Source organism: Rhinoderma darwinii, chromosome 4 (assembly GCF_050947455.1).
Source record: "Rhinoderma darwinii isolate aRhiDar2 chromosome 4, aRhiDar2.hap1, whole genome shotgun sequence".
Classification (NCBI taxonomy): domain Eukaryota; kingdom Metazoa; phylum Chordata; class Amphibia; order Anura; family Rhinodermatidae; genus Rhinoderma; species Rhinoderma darwinii.
The window spans coordinates 32,533,399-32,551,591 of NC_134690.1; the positions used below are offsets into that span (position 1 = coordinate 32,533,399).

At 43.5% G+C, this 18,193-nt stretch overlaps 1 long non-coding RNA gene across 1 annotated transcript; it reads right to left on the reverse strand.

The window, feature by feature from the left end:
* Positions 1 to 4,687: 4,687 nt before the first annotated feature.
* Positions 4,688 to 17,945, reverse strand: LOC142759114 (uncharacterized). The gene is made up of 2 exons (XR_012883064.1): positions 17,859 to 17,945; positions 4,688 to 4,933 (listed from the first exon to the last, which is right to left on the reverse strand). It is a non-coding gene; the product is annotated as an uncharacterized LOC142759114 (long non-coding RNA).
* Between the last annotated feature and the right edge of the window lie 248 nt (positions 17,946 to 18,193).

Sequence of the window (18,193 nt, forward strand, 5' to 3'; positions counted from 1 at the left end):
AGATGGCAGACCTGGGGGATCGCGTCGCGGGGGGTGGGTGTCTAATGGCTTAGATGCCGCAGTCGCTATTGACCGCAGAATTTAAACAGCAGAGATCAGTGTCATCTCTGATCCCAGCCGTTAAACATGGGTGTCAACTGTAATACGCAGCTCACACCTGTGTCGTATGGAGGGAGCCCGTTCCATACTCCCCGCCAACTATGACATACAGGCACGTCAAATGTCAGTGAGGGGGTATATAATGTTTGGTGTATATGTAAATTGTGCATATACAGTGAAGGAAATAAGTATTTGATCCCTTGCTGATTTTGTAAGTTTGCCCACTGTCAAAGACATGAACAGTCTAGAATTTTTAGGATAGGTTAATTTTACCAGTGAGAGATAGATTATATTTTAAAAAAAACCAGAAAATCACATAGTCAAAATGATATATATTTATTTGCATTGTGCACAGAGAAATAAGTATTTGATCCCCTACCAACCATTAAGAGTTCAGCCTCCTCCAGACCAGTTACACGCTCCAAATCAACTTGGTGCCTGCATTAAACACAGCTGTCTTACATGGTCACCTGTATAAAAGACTCCTGTCCACAGACTCAATTAATCAGTCTGACTCTAACCTCTACAACATGGGCAAGACCAAAGAGCTTTCTAAGGATGTCAGGGACAAGATCATAGACCTGCACAAGGCTGGAATGGGCTACAAAACCATAAGTAAGACGCTGGGTGAGAAGGAGACAACTGTTGGTGCAATAGTAAGAAAATGGAAGACATACAAAATGACTGTCAATCGACATCGATCTGGGGCTCCATGCAAAATCTCACCTCGTGGGGTATTCTTGATCCTGAGGAAGGTGAGAGCTCAGCCGAAAACTACATGGGGGGAACTTGTTAATGATCTCAAGGCAGCTGGGACCACAGTCACCAAGAAAACCATTGGTAGCACATTACGCCGTAATGGATTAAAATCCTGCAGTGCCCGCAAGGTCCCCCTGCTCAAGAAGGCACATGTACAGGCCCGTCTGAAGTTTGCAAATGAACATCTGGATGATTCTGAGAGTGATTTGGAGAAGGTGCTGTGGTCAGATGAGACTAAAATTTAGCTCTTTGGCATTAACTCAACTCGCCGTGTTTGGAGGAAGAGAAATGCTGCCTATGACCCAAAGAACACCGTCCCCACTGTCAAGCATGGAGGTGGAAACATTATGTTTTGGGGGTGTTTCTCTGCTAAGGGCACAGGACTACTTCACCGCATCAATGGGAGAATGGATGGAGCCATGTACCGTCAAATCCTGAGTGACAACCTCCTTCCCTCCACCAGGACATTAAAAATGGCTCGTGGCTGGGTCTTTCAGCACGACAATGACCTGAAACATACAGCCAAGGCAACAAAGGAGTGGCTCAAAAAGAAGCACATTAAGGTCATGGAGTGGCCTAGCCAGTCTCCAGACCTTAATCCCATCGAAAACTTATGGAGGGAGCTGAAGATCCGAGTTGCCAAGCGACAGCCTCGAAATCTTAATGATTTACAGATGATCTGCAAAGAGTAGTGGGCCAAAATTCCATCTAACATGTGTGCAAACCTCATCATCAACTGCAAAAAACGTCTGACTGCTGTGCTTGCCAACAAGGGTTTTGCCACCAAGTATTAAGTCTTGTTTGCCAAAGGGATCAAATACTTATTTCTCTGTGCACATTGCAAATAAATATATATAATTTTGACAATGTGATTTTCTGGTTGTTTTTTTTTTATATAATCTATCTCTCACTGGTACAATTAACCTAGCCTAAAAATTCTAGACTGTTCATGTCTTTGACAGTGGGCAAACTTACAAAATCAGCAAGGGATCAAATACTTATTTCCTTCACTGTATAGTTTGGTGTACACATATTTGGTGTGTATATAGTTTGGTGTCTATGTATATTTTGTGATATGTACTGTACATATAGTATGTATATAAAGTAATATGTGGTGTGTGTATATATAGTATGTATATAGTGTAATATGTGCTGTATAAATAGTATGTAATTGGTGATATGTGCTGTTTATATAGTATGTATATGGTGTGATATGTGCTGTGTATATATAGTATATATATTGTGTGATATGTGCGGATTATATAGTATGTATATGGAGTGATATGTGGTATATATATATATATATATATATATATATATATATACAGTATGTACTGTATATAGTGTAATATGTTTTTATATATATATATATATATATATATATAGTAGGTATATGGAGTGATATGTGCTGTGTATATATAGTATGTATATGGTGTGATATGTGCTGTGTATATATAGTATGTATATTGTGTGATGTGCTGTGTATATATAGTATGTATATTGTGTGATATGTGCTGATTATATAGTATGTACATGGAGTAATATGTGGTGTATATATAGTATGTACTGTATATAGTGTGAAATGTTATGTATATATAGTATGAATATGGTGTGATATGTGCTGTGTGTATATAGTATGTATATTGTGTGATTTGTGCTGATTATATAGTATGTATATGGAGTGATATGTGCTGTGTATATATAGTATGTATATTGTGTGATATGTGCTGTGTATATATAGTATGTATATGGTGTGATATGTACTGTTTATATAGTATGTATATGGTGTGATATGTGCTGTTTATATAGTATGTATATGGTGTGATATGTGCTGTTTTTATAGTATGTATATTGTGTGATCTGTGCTGATTATATAGTATGTATATGGAATGATATGTGCTGTGTATATATAGTATGTATATTGTGTGATATGTGCTGTGTGTGTATATATAGCATGTATATTGTGTGATATGTGTGGATTATATAGTATGTATATGGAGTGATATGTGGTGTGTGTATATATAGTATGTATATGGTGTGATATGTGCTGTGTATATATAGTATGTATATTGTGTGATATGTGCTGATTATATAGTATGTACATGTAGTGATATGTGGTGTATATATAGTATGTATATAGTGTAAAATGTTATGTATATATAGTATGAATATGGTATGATATGTGCTGTGTATATACAGTACATACTATATAAACAGCACATATCACACCATATACATACTATATATACACAAAACATCACTCCATATACATACTATATATACACAGAACATATCACACAATATACACTACCGTTCAAAAGTTTAGGGTCACTTAGAAATTTCCTTATTTTTAAAAGAAAAGCACAGTTTTTTTCAATGAAGATAACATAAAATTAATCAGAAATACACTCTATACATTGTTAATGTGCTAAATGACTATTCTAGCTGCAAACGTCTGGTTTGTAATGCAATATCTACATAGGTGTATAGAGGACCATTTCCAGCAACCATCACTCCAGTGTTCTAATGGTACATTGTGTTTGCTAACTGTGTTAGAAGGCTAATGGATGATTAGAAAACACTTGAAAACCCATGTGCAATTATGTTAGCACCGCTGTAAACAGTTTTGCTGTTTAGAGGAGCTATAAAATCGACCTTCCTTCCAGGGCAGAGCGGCAAAGAAAAAGCCATATATGAGATTGGCTAATAAAAGGAAAAGATTAATATGGGCAAAAGCACACAGACATTGGACAGAGGAAGATTGGAAAAAAGTGTTATGGACAGACGAATCGAAGTTTGAAGTGTTTGGATCACACAGAAGAACATTTGTGAGACGCAGAATAACTGAAAAGATGCTGGAAGAGTACCTGACGCCATCTGTCAAGCATGGTGGAGGTAATGTGATGGTCTGGGGTTGCTTTGGTGCTGGTAAAGTGGGAGATTTGTACAAGGTAAAAGGGATTTTGAATAAGGAAGGCTATCACTCCATTTTTCAACGCCATGCCGTACCCTGTGGACAGCGCTTGATTGGAGCCAATTTCATCCTACAACAGGACAATGACCTAAAGCACACCTCCAAATTATGCAAGAACTATTTAGGGAAGAAGCAGGCAGCTGGTATTCTATCTGTAATGGAGTGGCCAGCGCAGTCACCAGATCTCAACCCCATAAAGCTGTTGTGGGAGCAGCTTGACCGTATGGTACGCAAGAAGTGCCCATCAAGCCAATCTAACTTGTGGGAGGGGCTTCTGGAAGCATGGGGTGACATTTCTCCTGATTACCTCAGCAAATTAACAGCTAGAATGCCAAAGGTCTGCAATGCTGTAATTGCTGCAAATGGAGCATTCTTTGATGAAAGCAAAGTTAGAAGGAGAAAATTATTATTTCAAATAAAAATCATTATTTCTAACCTTGTCAATGTCTTGACTATATTTTCTAGTCATTTTGCAACTCATTTGATAAATATAAGTGTGAGTTTTCATGGAAGACACAAAATTGTCTGGGTGACCCCAAACTTTTGAACGGTAGTGTATATATATAGTATGTACTGTATATAGTGTCATATGTTATGTATATATAGTATGTATATGAAGTGATGTGGTATATGTATCATTTGGTTTATATGTTGTATGTATAGTAAATTTGTATAGTATATGTGATGTGTGTGTATATAGTTTGATTTTTATGTTGTATCTATGGTACATTACTTTAGTGTATATTTATTGTCTGTGTGTACATACAGTTTGGTGTATACTATCTATATGTTGCATTCATTTATGACTTTGCATCTTACAATATTTGCCTCTTGACACAACTGTACAGAATGAGCTCGGAGACACTACAATGTTTATTTGTCTTCTCCTAAGATTCACTTCTTCTTCTGTTCTAATTTTTTGCTCAGTTTTGCAGCAACACTTTTCAGCGACTCATTTTCTTCCACGTCTATTTCTTGCCATTTATCTCCAAGCTTCTTCACACCTTGGATTTCTCTTTGGCATAAATAAATGCCAAAATGGACTCCCATGCGGTTGATGGGCGGGCACTGGGATGATGATGATGTCCCTGGCATCGCCGGCTGAGGAGATTTGGAGAAGTGTTCATAAATATTAATTTACTTGTCAAAGACTATTAGGGCTAGTTCACACGGCAGATTTTGCGTGGCGGGTCCCGCCGCAAAATCTGCCGCAAAATTATTCCTGTCGTCGGGAAGATTCCTCCTCCCATTAACTTCAATGGTAGGTTTGGGCGGAATCTGTCCAAAGATAAAGCAGGATGCTTCTTTTTCCCGCTAGCTGAAAAAAATCAGCTAGCGGGAAAAAGAAGCGTCCGACTCCAATTGAAATGAATGGGAGGCGTAATTTTGCGGAAGGCTCTGCCGCAAAATTTCCATCGTGTGAACAGGGCCTTGTATTGTTAAAGGCAGGAGGCAGGTACCTTCAGACTCTCTAAGGCAGTGGTCTCCAACTTGTGGCTCTGCTGCTGTTTTGAAACTACAACTCCCAGCATGTCCTGACAGCATGTGGCTGCTAGTTATAGTTTCAGAACAGTTCTAAGGAAACATTATTGCAAGTGCTCTGCTTTTAGAATAGCTGTTGCTTAGCAACAAGCGGCACCACCAGTGGGTGACTCCACCAGGTATCTATGTACTTGTGAGGATAGGAGATGTTAATCATAAAGACCACAAGGGAATGCCACTGGTGCTCAGTGCTGAAGTGTGGCTTCTCTAAAGGAGGAGAAATTAGGGCATAAATGCACAAAATTAACCCACGAAGAAGGGGGAGTTTGGTACCAGTTCCATATATTGGAGTATGTGCACTACAACCTAAGACCACATTTTAGACGGCCATATTTTTAGCATCCACATTACGGCCACAAGATCTGGACCCCTGCAGTTCAGGTGAGCCGAGATTAGATCATCATAGACCGCTATGGGGGGAATTTATTACTTTTTTTCTTTTATTTTTATATATATATATATACACATATATATATACACACACATATATATATATATATATATATATATATATATATATAGAGAGAGAGAGAGAGAGAGAAAAACAAACGGATCCAGCCGCACCAGTGTACTGTGGGTGCAAGCCAACGTGATAAGACCACAATCCCAATGGTATGTAAGACAAAAAATAGGCAGCACTCCGTTCAAGTAGAGCTGAAAAAAGAGGGTACTTCTATTGTCCCATAAACAGTGGCAACGTTTCAGCTCCTTCCACTGGAGCCTTTCTCAAGCTTGAGAAAGGCTCCAGTGGAAGTAGCTGAAACGTTGCCACTGTTTATGGGACAATAAAAGTACCCTCTTTTTTCACCTCTACTTGAACGGAGTGCTGCCTATTTTTTGTCTTTTATATATATATATATATATATATATATATATATATATATATATATATATATATAATTTATTTATGCATATTTTTAAACATGACAAAAAGAACACATAAATACAATTATTCTTATTCTTTTTTTTTGCATACACCAGTCTTAATAGGAAACTAGCTGGAGAAAGACGCAACAATTTTATTAAGAGGCGCATACTTCTTAATAAATTTGTCGCATCTACGGCTGTTTGTTCAACCCTGAGTGAAATCTATGCTAGCCAGGAGTTGGTGTAGATTCCCGCTATGTTTCTGGGGTAAATTATAGCAAATAAGTTGTGCCGCAAGTGGTCCTGACCCCTTCTGCTAAGCTCAGCCCCCTTTTATGGAAAAGTGGCGAGAACTGCGGAAACGGTGATTCAGTTCACTTGAACCACGTGCGACCACAATATGAGTGCAGAAATGCAACCGCATTATGCACGTCTGAATGCGACTGAAAAAAAAGTTGCATCTAAAATTTACTCAAATGTTGCACATGCTTTATAAATTTGGTATTCTATACATTATATAGTTACATATATTTTGCCTCATTTATCAAACTGTCCTTGTTGCCAATAGCCACCAATCAAAGATCAGCTTCCATGTCCTAAACTGCTCTGGAAAATTGAAAGCTGTACTGTGATTGGTTGCTTTGGGCAACTTAGACAGTTCTTCTCTTAGGCAGGAAAAATCGCACCACATTGTGGTGCGGTGTTTCGAACAGAATTTCTGCTGCGGAAAAAAGCCCTGGGAAAAAAAACGATCATACTTACCCCCTCTTCTCTGCGCGTAGTCCATCCTTCACCATCTGTGTCCGGTGCTCGTGCCAAACTGAGCGTCCAAGACGACTTCACCATCAGTGTTTGGTGCCCGTGCCAAAATGAGTGTCCGAGACGACTTCACCACTTCTGACCTTCCAGGTACTTTAGCATTACTGACTCTTACAGACTTACTCTTACAGACTTACACTTACAGACTTACAGAGTGGGTCCATATACCTGCAAATTGTTACAGTTTGCTCAGGCCATGGATCCCGCTGGTCAACCTAAGACAGCGGTCCAGTTGATGCTAGAAAACATGCGTGACCTCCATGCACGACAGAAGCAGCTGCTACAGGCTGTAAACTCTATTATTACTCGTTTGGATCTTCCTTCTGTGCCTTCTGTGGCTGATCCCACTAATCCACCACCTGCGATTTATCCCTCCTGCCAGTTCTGGGCCCGGAATTTCATTGCCCCTACCATCTCGTTACAATAGAAATGCAAAAAACTCTGCAGTTGCCTATCTGTCAAGGGGAATCAATGGTAGGAGAATACGCCATCCAATTTTGGACGTATTATGAGGCCTTGGTAGCAACTTTTTAGCAAGGACTAGCTCCTCAAATAAAGGATGAGCTCGTGGCTCGTGACCTACCATCCACCATAGATGCTCTAATTCTGCTGGCAACATGGATCGACATTAGGATCCAAGAATGTGCCCAGGAAGCTCAGGTAAACAGACTCAGACTGTCTGACCAGGAGCGTCAGTGCAGACGCTCTACAGGATTATGTCTCTACTGTGGCCACAAGGGTCATTTTGTGTGACAATGTCCACAGACGCCGGGGAACTCCAGCACCTGGGCCTGATAGGATTGACGTGAACTGCAAAATTCTCTCCCAAATGATCTATTCCCGTGACAATCTCCACAGGTGAAGAACCACGCTCAATTTCTGCTTATCTGGATTCTGGAGCGGCTGCTAACTTCATCCACAAGGCCTTAGTAGTTCGTCTCCTTTTACCCACAATATCTTTGGAGAAACCTCTGGCGGTCACTTCAGTGAATGGTCAACCCCTGCCAGAGACGATACTTTACGTCACTAAGCCTCTGAAGTTACAAATAAGAGTTCTTCAGATGGAGCAAATATCTTTTTATGTTCTACCAAAAGCTATTAACCCTATCCTGCTGGGACTGCCATGGCTTCGCCAACGCACTCCTGTCCTCCACTGGAATTCCTGAGAGGTCCTCCAGTGGGGATCTCAATGTCTTCACCGCTGCCTGCGTCTGGTTCGTCCTGTTCTCTCCCGGATGCCTCAGTCACTCTCTGGACTGCCTCCACAGTATATCTGTTTCGCAGATGTAGGTTTATCCTCTCTCCTTGCCCAAAACCTAGGCCATGTTGGCATATGCCAAGGAGAACCACGAGAGGGGGTTTATCCGTAAATCTAGTTCTCCAACCGGAGACGGATTCTTCTTTGTTGAAAGGAAAGACGGATCACTCCGACGATTTATTGACTACCGTGATTTAAACAAAATCATTGTTAAAAACAAGTACCCCTTGCCGCTAATCTCCGAGCTCTCCGCATTCAGCATCTGAGACGGTCACTACGAATACCTTGTGATGCCCTTTGGACTGTGTAACGGTCCAGTTGTGTTTCAGGAATTTGCGAACTACATCTTCCGGGATCATCTGTATGCCTGTGTGGTGGTTTATCTGGATGACATCAAGATTTACTCACAAAATTTGACGACACATAGAAAGCATGTCCACCAAGTCCTGTCGTGGTTAATGGGGAATAACCTATACGCCAAACTTGAGAAGTGTGTATTCGAAATAATAACCTTGCCCTTTCTGGGCTATATAATCTCAGATCGTGGACTCCAGATGGATCCAGAGAAAGTGAAGTCTGTCTTGGAGTGGCCACGTCTTGAAGGTTTCCGAGCCATACAGAGATTTCTTGGATTCTCACATTTTTACCGTCTATTCATACCAAATTTCTGATCTCTTACTGCTCTCATCTCAGCTCTTACCAAGAAGGGAGTGAACGTTAAGGTCTGCTCCCCTGAGGCAGAGTCAGCATTCACCAACCTCAAGAGCGCCTTCACTTCAGCTTCCGTTCTTCACCATCCTGATGTGACTCGGCAGTTCTCATTGGAGGTTGATGCTTCCTCCATTGGTGCTTGAGCACTTCCCTTCCAAAGAAACCCCAAGGGTAAGGCAGTATCCTTTGGCTTTTACTCTAAACTATACTCTCCTGCAGATCGCAACTATTCCATCGGGGACCGAGAGTTGCTGGCCATCAAGTTAGCCTTACAAGAGTGGAGGCACCTGCTGAGTGGAGGGGGCTGCACATCCTATAATCATCTCCACCCATCTGAAGAATCTCACATATTTACAGTCTGCATAACGACTGAACCTTCGTCAAGCCAGATGGTCTCTGTTCTTTACCAGGTTCTACTTTCTACTTCACGTCCGTCCTGCAGATAAAAATATAAAAGCCGATGCCCTGTATCGATCCACAAACAAGAGACAAGGCAGCACATCCAAAGAAAAGTGGAATTTAAATTCCACATTTCTTTGGATGTGCTGCCTTGTCTCTTGTTTGTGCATCGTACCTATGGGACTTTGGATCAGGTTTTTTTTAGGCTTGCACCCATTATATTGAAAATATATTGTGTCCCCGCTGCTGTGACATCTTTCTTTTTTTGATGCCCTGTCTCGGTCATTTGAAACAGACGACTCAGAGGAGGATCCCCAACATATTATTGATCCTTCTAGGATAATTTCTGTTAATTCTCTGCAAATTAGAGACATTTCTCCTGGAAAAATTTGTATTCGTCCTGCTGACAGAAAAATTTTTCTCATGTGGGGGTCACAATTCCAAGTTGGCTGGGCAGTCTGGTGTCCGTAAGACTCAGGACTTTATATCTCGTCACTACTGGTGGCCCACGCTGCCTAAAGATGTTGTGGACTATGTCTCTTCATGCACCAACTGGGCCCAAAACAGGGCTACCCATTCCAAGCCTGTAGGTCGGCTTCAACCTCTGCCTGTTCCTGATGGCCCCTGGCAACATACTGCCATGGATTTTATAACGGATCTTCCCCCTCCTGCTGGATGTACCAAAGTCTGGGTCATGGTGGACCGCTTCTCTAAAATGGCACATTTCGTCCATCTGACTGGCCTACCCTCAGCTCGTCTGGAAAATTTGTTTGTTCAGCATGTCTTTCGTCTGCACAGACTACCCCTCCATGTCGTGTCTGATCGAGGTGTACAATTTACATCTAAATTCTGGAGAGCCCTGTGTAAACTATTAGATGTGAAATTGGACTTTTCCTCTGCTTATCACCCACAATTTAACGGTCAAGTTGAGAGAATTAACTTCTTTAAGTTCTTGAAAATTATCTTTGTCATTTTGTATCAGTTCAACACGACAATTGGGTAAATCTTCTGTCTTGGGCCGAATTCTCATATAATAATCACACAGGTGAGTCTACTGCTTCTTCTCTATTCTTCATTGTGTACAGTGAACATCCACGTCTTCCTCTTCCTGTGCCAGCTACTTCTCAAGTGCCTGCAGCAAATTCTTCTTTTGGAAGCTTCCTTCACATCTGGCAGAAAACTAAGACCACGATCCTTAAGGCAGTTGATCGCATGAAAAGATATGCCCTTAGGAAAAGAAGACTTTCTCCTTAGTTTCCTCCCAGAGTCAAGGTCTGGTTGTCCTCAAAAAATATTCGTCTGAAGATCCCTTCCTACAAATTCGCTCCCAGATTCCTTGGTACTTTTGAGATTTTACAACTGATTAACCCTGTGTCATAAGCTATGGCTACCTCCTACCCTCAAAATTCCCAACTTGTTCCATGTGTCCCTCCTAAAGCATGTGGTCCTGAACCGATACAGGAAATCCCCTGGCTCTGCAGTTGCTCCCTGCAGTTCTTCTGATGTTTTTGAGGTAAAAGAGATCCTGGACTACAAGAAGGTAGGACGGAAAATCTTCTACCTGGTGGACTGGAAGGGGGTTGGTCCTGAGAAGAGATCTTGGAAGCCTGAAAAAAATGTGGATGCCCCAGCTCTCATCAGGAAGTTCCCCCTACGCTCTGGACCTAAGAAGAGGGGGCGTAAGGGGGGGTAATGTAATGCCCGCGGTTGCTGACCGCCAGCATTCCCCACTTACCGGCAGCCACGACCGCAGGCCTCTCAGGACTTGCCGGTGTCTCCTTCTCCAGAGACATGGGCACACACTGCTCTCTCCTCCTGCTGTTACCCCTAGGACTCTGACCGCTTCTTTCCTACTTTTGTCTTGCAAATGGTTACTTAGCCTGTTTCCTGTATCTAGTATCTGCGTTTAGTTCTAGTGGCTAAGTCGAGTATCCGAGACGACTTCACCATCTGTGTCCGGTGCCCGTGCCAAGCTGAGTGTCCGAGATGTCTTCACCATCCAAGTCCGGTGTCTCTGTTGATCAGCAGCTGCTCCGTTATGGTGGATTGGCCCAGTGGGTCCACATGATCCCAGGAGGCCGGACGGCAGGAAGAAGCAGAGAATTTCTGGGTAAGTATGAATTATTTCCTGAGTTATGATTTTTGTGGCGGAATCGCTTTGAATCCACCACAAAAGTCACAACACATGGCTTTCTGTTGCGTTTTGCATCCCCATTGAATTCAATGGGGAAAACCAGCAACAGAAAAGCAATGAAAACGTAGCATAAATTGACATAGTGCAGATTTAAATTCCGCACTGCAGGTCAATTTAGTAACGTTTACGCTGCGGTTTTTTTTCTGCAGCATGAACATAAGATTTTGTTGATCTTATCCACCTTGCTGCTACTGTAAATGCTGCGGAATTTCCGCACAGAATTTTATTGTGGAAATTCCGCAGCGTTTACGCTAAGTGTATTTGTGATGTCACTCCTGACCTGTTTAGCTCAGAGGATCCTGATCAGATCCCAAATCAGATAAGGAGAAGCTGATGAGGTGCAGCTGCATTACATTAGACGGACACTTTATTAGAGACACCCATCTAGTTGCGCGTTGGACCCTCTTTGGCCTTCAGAACCGTACCAATTTGTCATGGCATAGATTCCACTAGGTGTTGAAGTCGTCCTGCAGGAATATTGGCCCATGCGGACAAAATAGTTTATCTCAGTTGCTGCCATAGTGTCCTTCTGCCATAGTGTAAAGAGCTGCCATGAACGGATGATCTTGGTCGGCCACAATGCTTAGATAAGCCCTAATGTTCAAATGTCCATCCACAGATATAAGAGGACCCAGGGTGTGCCAAAAAAACATTCCCTGCATCATTACTCCACCTCCACCAGCCTGAACTGTTTACAACTAAGGGTATGTTCACACACAGTGGTTTCAGATGTAATTCGGGCGTTTTACGCCTCAAATTACGCCTGAAAAAACGCCCCTAATACGCCTACAAACATCTGCCCATTGCTTTCAATGGGAATTACGATGTTCTGTTCCCACTAGCCTTTATTTTACGCGTCGCTGTCAAAATACGGCGTGTAAATGACGGCTTATCAAAAGAAGTGCAGGACACTTCTTGGGACGTTTTTTGAGGCATTTTTCATTGACTCCATTGAAAAACAGCTCCAAAAATGGCCGTAAAAAATGTTGCGAAAAACGCGAGTTGTTAAAAATACTTCTGAAAATCAGGAGCTGTTTTCACCTGAAACAGCTCCGCATTTTCAGACGGATTTTGCGTTTGTGTGTGAACATACCCTAACATGAAATGTTCATTGATTCACGCTGCTTGGACCAAATTCTGACCCTCCCATCAGCATGGTGCCACAGAAATCTGGATTCACCTGACCAGGCGATGTCTTTCCACTGTTTAGTGAAACAATTTTTGCGCTCTTTTGCTCAATGGAGTCTTGCCTTTTGGTTAAATGGGTTATCCGGTTGCCCAAAAATAAATCCCCAAAATACTTTTTAAAACCTTTTCTCATTGTTATGTATCATTCATTACCTGACATTAAACTTTATTTTTGGGGTACTTACCATACCGCGATATCCAGGAGCGTAACTAGGAAAGACTGGGCCCCATAGCAAACTTTTGACTGGGGGCCCCCCCCCCTCTGCTGGGTATCACACAACCCCCCCCCCCCCTTGTAGATAGTGCCTCCCTATAGATTCCACCACACAGTGCCCCCCTATAGATAGCACCATACACAGCCCCCTGTAGATAACGCCATACAGCCCCCCTGTAGATAACGCCATACAGTCCCCCCTGTAGATAACGCCATACAGCCCTCTCTGTAGAGAACGCCATACAGCCCTCTCTGTAGAGAACGCCATACAGCCCTCTCTGTAGAGAACGCCATACAGACCCCCTCTGTAGATAACACCATATAGACCCCCTCTGTAGATAACGCCATATAGCCCCCCCAAAAAAAAAATGGCCTATAGTGTGTCCTACAAAAGACATGTATCCCCTCTCCACAGGAAATCCGCAGGACAGGGGATACATGTGTGATCGCTGGCAGCGATAAGGAGAACGGGGGACCGAAAGTCCCCCGAAGTTCTCCATGACGAACCTCGGACTTCCGGCATCTGCGCAGTGCAATAAAAATGAAAGGAGCGCTGGTCACGCATGCGCACAAGCGCGACCGGTGCGCAAGTCATTTCCATGGAGCTGCCGACACAGACCCCGCAAGTCCGAGGTTTGTCATGGAGAACTTAGGGGTGACTTTCGGTCCCCCGTTCTCCTCATCGCTGGGCGTCCCAGCGATCCCACATGTATCCCCTATCTTGTGGATAGGGGATGCATGTCTTTTGTAGGAACAACCCCTTCAGTGGCGTCTCGCTGTAGCAGCCATAGCGGCTGCTAGCGGAGCCTGCGGCCATGGGATGGGGCCGTGCCGGCGGGTGGCACGGGCCCCCTCATGCTGCAGGCCCCGTAGAAGTTGATACGGCTGCTATAGCGGTAGTTACGCCACTGCGTATAGGTTTGTACGGCGTAAAACTACAGCTCCCAGAATGGCCGGAACAATGGTAAGGATATGCTGGGAGATGCGGTTTCACAAAAAAAATCATACCACCATCATCTCGCTGCAGATCATACAGTGACTACATTACTGATTAGAGGCAGAATAAACATTTACATTAAGTGACTCACCGGTGACGTCTCAGATTCTAGTTCTTTTCTTCTCCCTCCGGTTCAGACATCTATGATGGATTTCTCCCGGCCATGACCCATTTCTGCAGTTTTCCGTTTAGATGTCTTCAGCTTCTCACTTTTAAAACATTTCTGCACCTATAAACAAAGTTAAAATTCTCAACACATCTAAATATAACTGTCACACACACACACACACACACACACACACACACACACACACACACACACACACACCGTGCCCCCTGTAGATAGTGACCTACATAGAAGCCCCTGTAGATAGTGCCCACATATGGACTCCAGAGCTGCAAGGCAATAGTGCTAACCACTGAGCCTCCGTGCTGCCCTACATATAGCTTCCCCTATAGTTAGTGCTCCACATATAGCCCACCTCTGTAGATAGTGTCTCACATATAGCTCCCCCTGTATATAGTGTCCCACATATAGCCCACCCCTGTAGACTGTGCACTACATATAGACCCCCCTGTAGATAGTGGCCCACATCCCCACATACAGACCTCCCCTGTAGCTAGTGCCCCACATATAGACCCCCCCTGTATATAGTGGCCCACATATAGACCCCCCCTGTATATAATGGCCCACATATAGAGCCCCCTGTATATAGTGGCCCACACCCCCACATATAGACCCCCCTGTAGCTACTGCCCCACATATAGACCCCCCTGTAGCTACTGCCCCACATATAGACCCCCCCCAGTATATAATGGCCTACATATAGAGCCCCCTGTATATAGTGGCCCACACCCCCACATATAGACCCCCCTGTAGCTACTGCCCCACATATAGACCCCCCTATATATAATAGCCCACATAAAGACGACCCCCCCCTGTAGATAGACTCCCCACTATAGATAATGCCATTCACATTCTTATGAGGAAAAAAATATATAAACTTGACATACTCACATGATCCCGTTCCCACGCTGTTCACTGGCGATGCAGACATGCTCTCTTCTGAGCATGTCTGCAGGAGCTGAACGAGCGTCCTCCAATGACGCTGATTGGCGGGGCAGAATGACTTGCCCCGCCAATCAGCACCTTCCAAGCATGGAAGCGGAACGATGATGTAATCGCGCCGCTAGCCAATCAGTGTCATTGTAAGGCACTGGATGGTCAGGCACGGAACATGCCCGGCCATTCAGTGCTAATACATGTATTTGGCTGCCGCTAGCACTGGGGCCCCCTCCGGTGCTAGCGACACCTACAGGCATGAGAGGGCCTGTGTAAGGCTCGGCGGCGCGGGCCCCACAGTAGCGGCGCTACCGCTGTAGCAGCCATAACGGCTGCTATCGGCGCCACCGGGCATTTGGGTGGGCGTGTCGGCTGGCGGCACGGGCCCCCTCAAGCCCCGGGCCCCGTAGCAGCCGCTACGGCTGCTACCGCGGTAGTTACGCCACTGGCGATATCGCCGCACACACGGTCTTCTTCTTCTGCTTTTTGGGTGGGATTCCATTTTTCAGTGTGCGCTGAAAAACTACAAATCCCAGGATCCCCTGGAAGTTCTGGAGCATGGGCATTGAGAGGAGGTGAGCCGGCGCATGCACTCTGTCGCTCCCTGACCGGGAGCGACAGGAATAGGAAAAGGGCTGCCTTAGAAATGGAGCAGAAGGGGACACGTGATTCATGACACTACAACACCAAATTGAAGGGGAGCAAGCCCTCTGTCACATGGGTCTGTGTCGGCACATCATCACTTGACCGAAAACTACAGGGATTCCTGCACCACGTGACTGGGTCCTCAATCCGCAATTCAGAGTGGAATTTAAAATTAAACTATATTAGTAAGTGAGATGTTTTCCTCTGATAATATTAATGGTTAACAATTTTTTGTCCCCGGATAACCCCTTTAAACCGATCGTCAGCAGTTATAGCCCATCCATGCTAAGGAACAACAAGTTGTGTATTCGGACACGTTAGTTGGAGCACCAGCGTTGTATGCGGCTGCAATTTGCCTGACGGTGCACCGCCTGTTCATCAGAAGGACTCCCCACATCCTGCTCTGACCCCTTTCATTGACGAGTTGTTGTTGTCCACAGAGTTCACTTTTGCTGGATGTTTTTCCCCAATCACACCATTCTCAGTATACTCCTGACAACGTTGCACGAGAAAACCCCACAAGATTGGCAGTTTTTTAACCCCTTAGCGCACCAGGACGCACCGCTATGTTCTGGTGCGGGGGGTGATGTTTGGAGCGTGCTCACGCGCTGAGCGCGCTCCATATGCTGCGGGTGTCAGCTGTGTTTTACAGCCGACACTCAGGACTAACTGCCAGGAGCATTGGTCGTGCTGTTCCTGGATGTTTAACCCCTCAAATGCTGCAGTCAATAGCGACCGCAGCATCTGAGGCGTTGAAAAGAGGGGGGACCCCTCTGACAGCTCATCGCCCCCCCCCCCTGCAATGAGATCGGGGGTGATGATGGCTGTTATGGCAGCCCAGGGGCCTAATGGAGGCCCCTAGGGCTGCCTTCACTCTACCTCTGCCTGTGGCACGGCTTAATGGATGCCTGTAAAAATGATGATATACTGCAATACATTAGTATTGCAGTATATTGTACCAGCAATCTAACTATCGGTGGTTCAAGTCCCCTAGGGGGTCTAATAAAATGTGTGAAAAGAAGTGATATAAAGCTTTTAGTAGTGCAAAAAAAAAAAGATTAAAAAAAACCCTTTTTCAAATTTTTCCTCTAAAGTAATGTAAACAATAAAACAGGAAAACAAAATTGGTATTGCTGCGTCCGTAAAAGTCTGAACTATTACAATATAGTGTTATTTAATGTGCACGGTGAAGGCTGTAAAAAATAAAAATTGTAAACCGCCAAAATCGCAGTTTTTTGGTCACCTTTGCTCTAAAAAAAAAATGTAATAAAAAGTGATAAAGAAGTCGTATGTACCAACAAATGGTGCCAATAAAAACTACAACTCGTCCCGCAAAAAATAAGCCCTCACACCGCTCAATGCACGGAAAAAGAAAAAGGTTACGGCTCCCAGAATGTAGTAAAATATAAAAAAATCTATATAAATTTTTTTCCGTTTCCGAGTACATTATATGCTACTTTAAATGCTACCAATAGAAACTACAACTCCTCCCGCAAAATATAAGCCCTCACACCGCTCTAGTGACGGAAAAATAAAGACGATATGGCTCTTGGAATGAAGGGAAGTGAAAAACGAAAATGAAAAATCAAAAAATGGCTGTGTCCTTAAGGGGTTAAATACTGACCCCGGCTACTCTAGCACCGATGACGATGCCTCATTCGAAGATGCTCAGATAGCTCAATTTTACTCTTCTAATGTGGATTCACACTGAAACTGATCCACGGAAAACGTACCCACTGATTTTATGCCGCACAATTTATAAACAGGTGAGCTCCAATCGTGAAAGAGCTGGTGTCTCCAATAAAGTGGCCATTTAGTGTATATTATAAACAACATTATCACTAGCCGACCTCACAATTTATTTAACAAACTTCATGAAAAGACCAGATGGTGGCGCTATTGTCATCTCAATGACTTGAATAAATCTAAAGTTATCAGCCGCTTTGACACATGGAGGGAACTTTATTAATATTAGTGCAAGGCAAAAGTGGAACAGTTACCCAGAGCAACCAATCAGATTACAGCTCTCACTTCTAAAAACAAAATGAGAGCAGCAACGGTACTGGTTGCTATGAGCAACTGCTCCGCTTTTGCCTTGCTTGTTTTGTCAAATGTTCCCCTATTATTACCTGATCATTTTGATCCATTTCTATCTTTGTCTCTTTCAAAAAAGTAGCTGATTTTTGGATCTTCAACCGGATTATATGGGTTCCAACTCTATATGACATCATCAGTTCTATGATGTCACATAGGAATTATTTAAAGGGCAACAGACCGTATTTAAAGGACTTATAAAAGTGCTCTTATCCATTTAGCTTTTTTTTAATGCATGTTTGCCGCTAAATAAGTGTATGCGCCTCATTTATCAAAACTGCAAAACCTTCTTTGTTGTCCATTGCAACCAATCAACTTTTCTTTTTCCAGAGCAGTTGAATAAATTAAGGCTGAGCTCTGATTGGTTGCT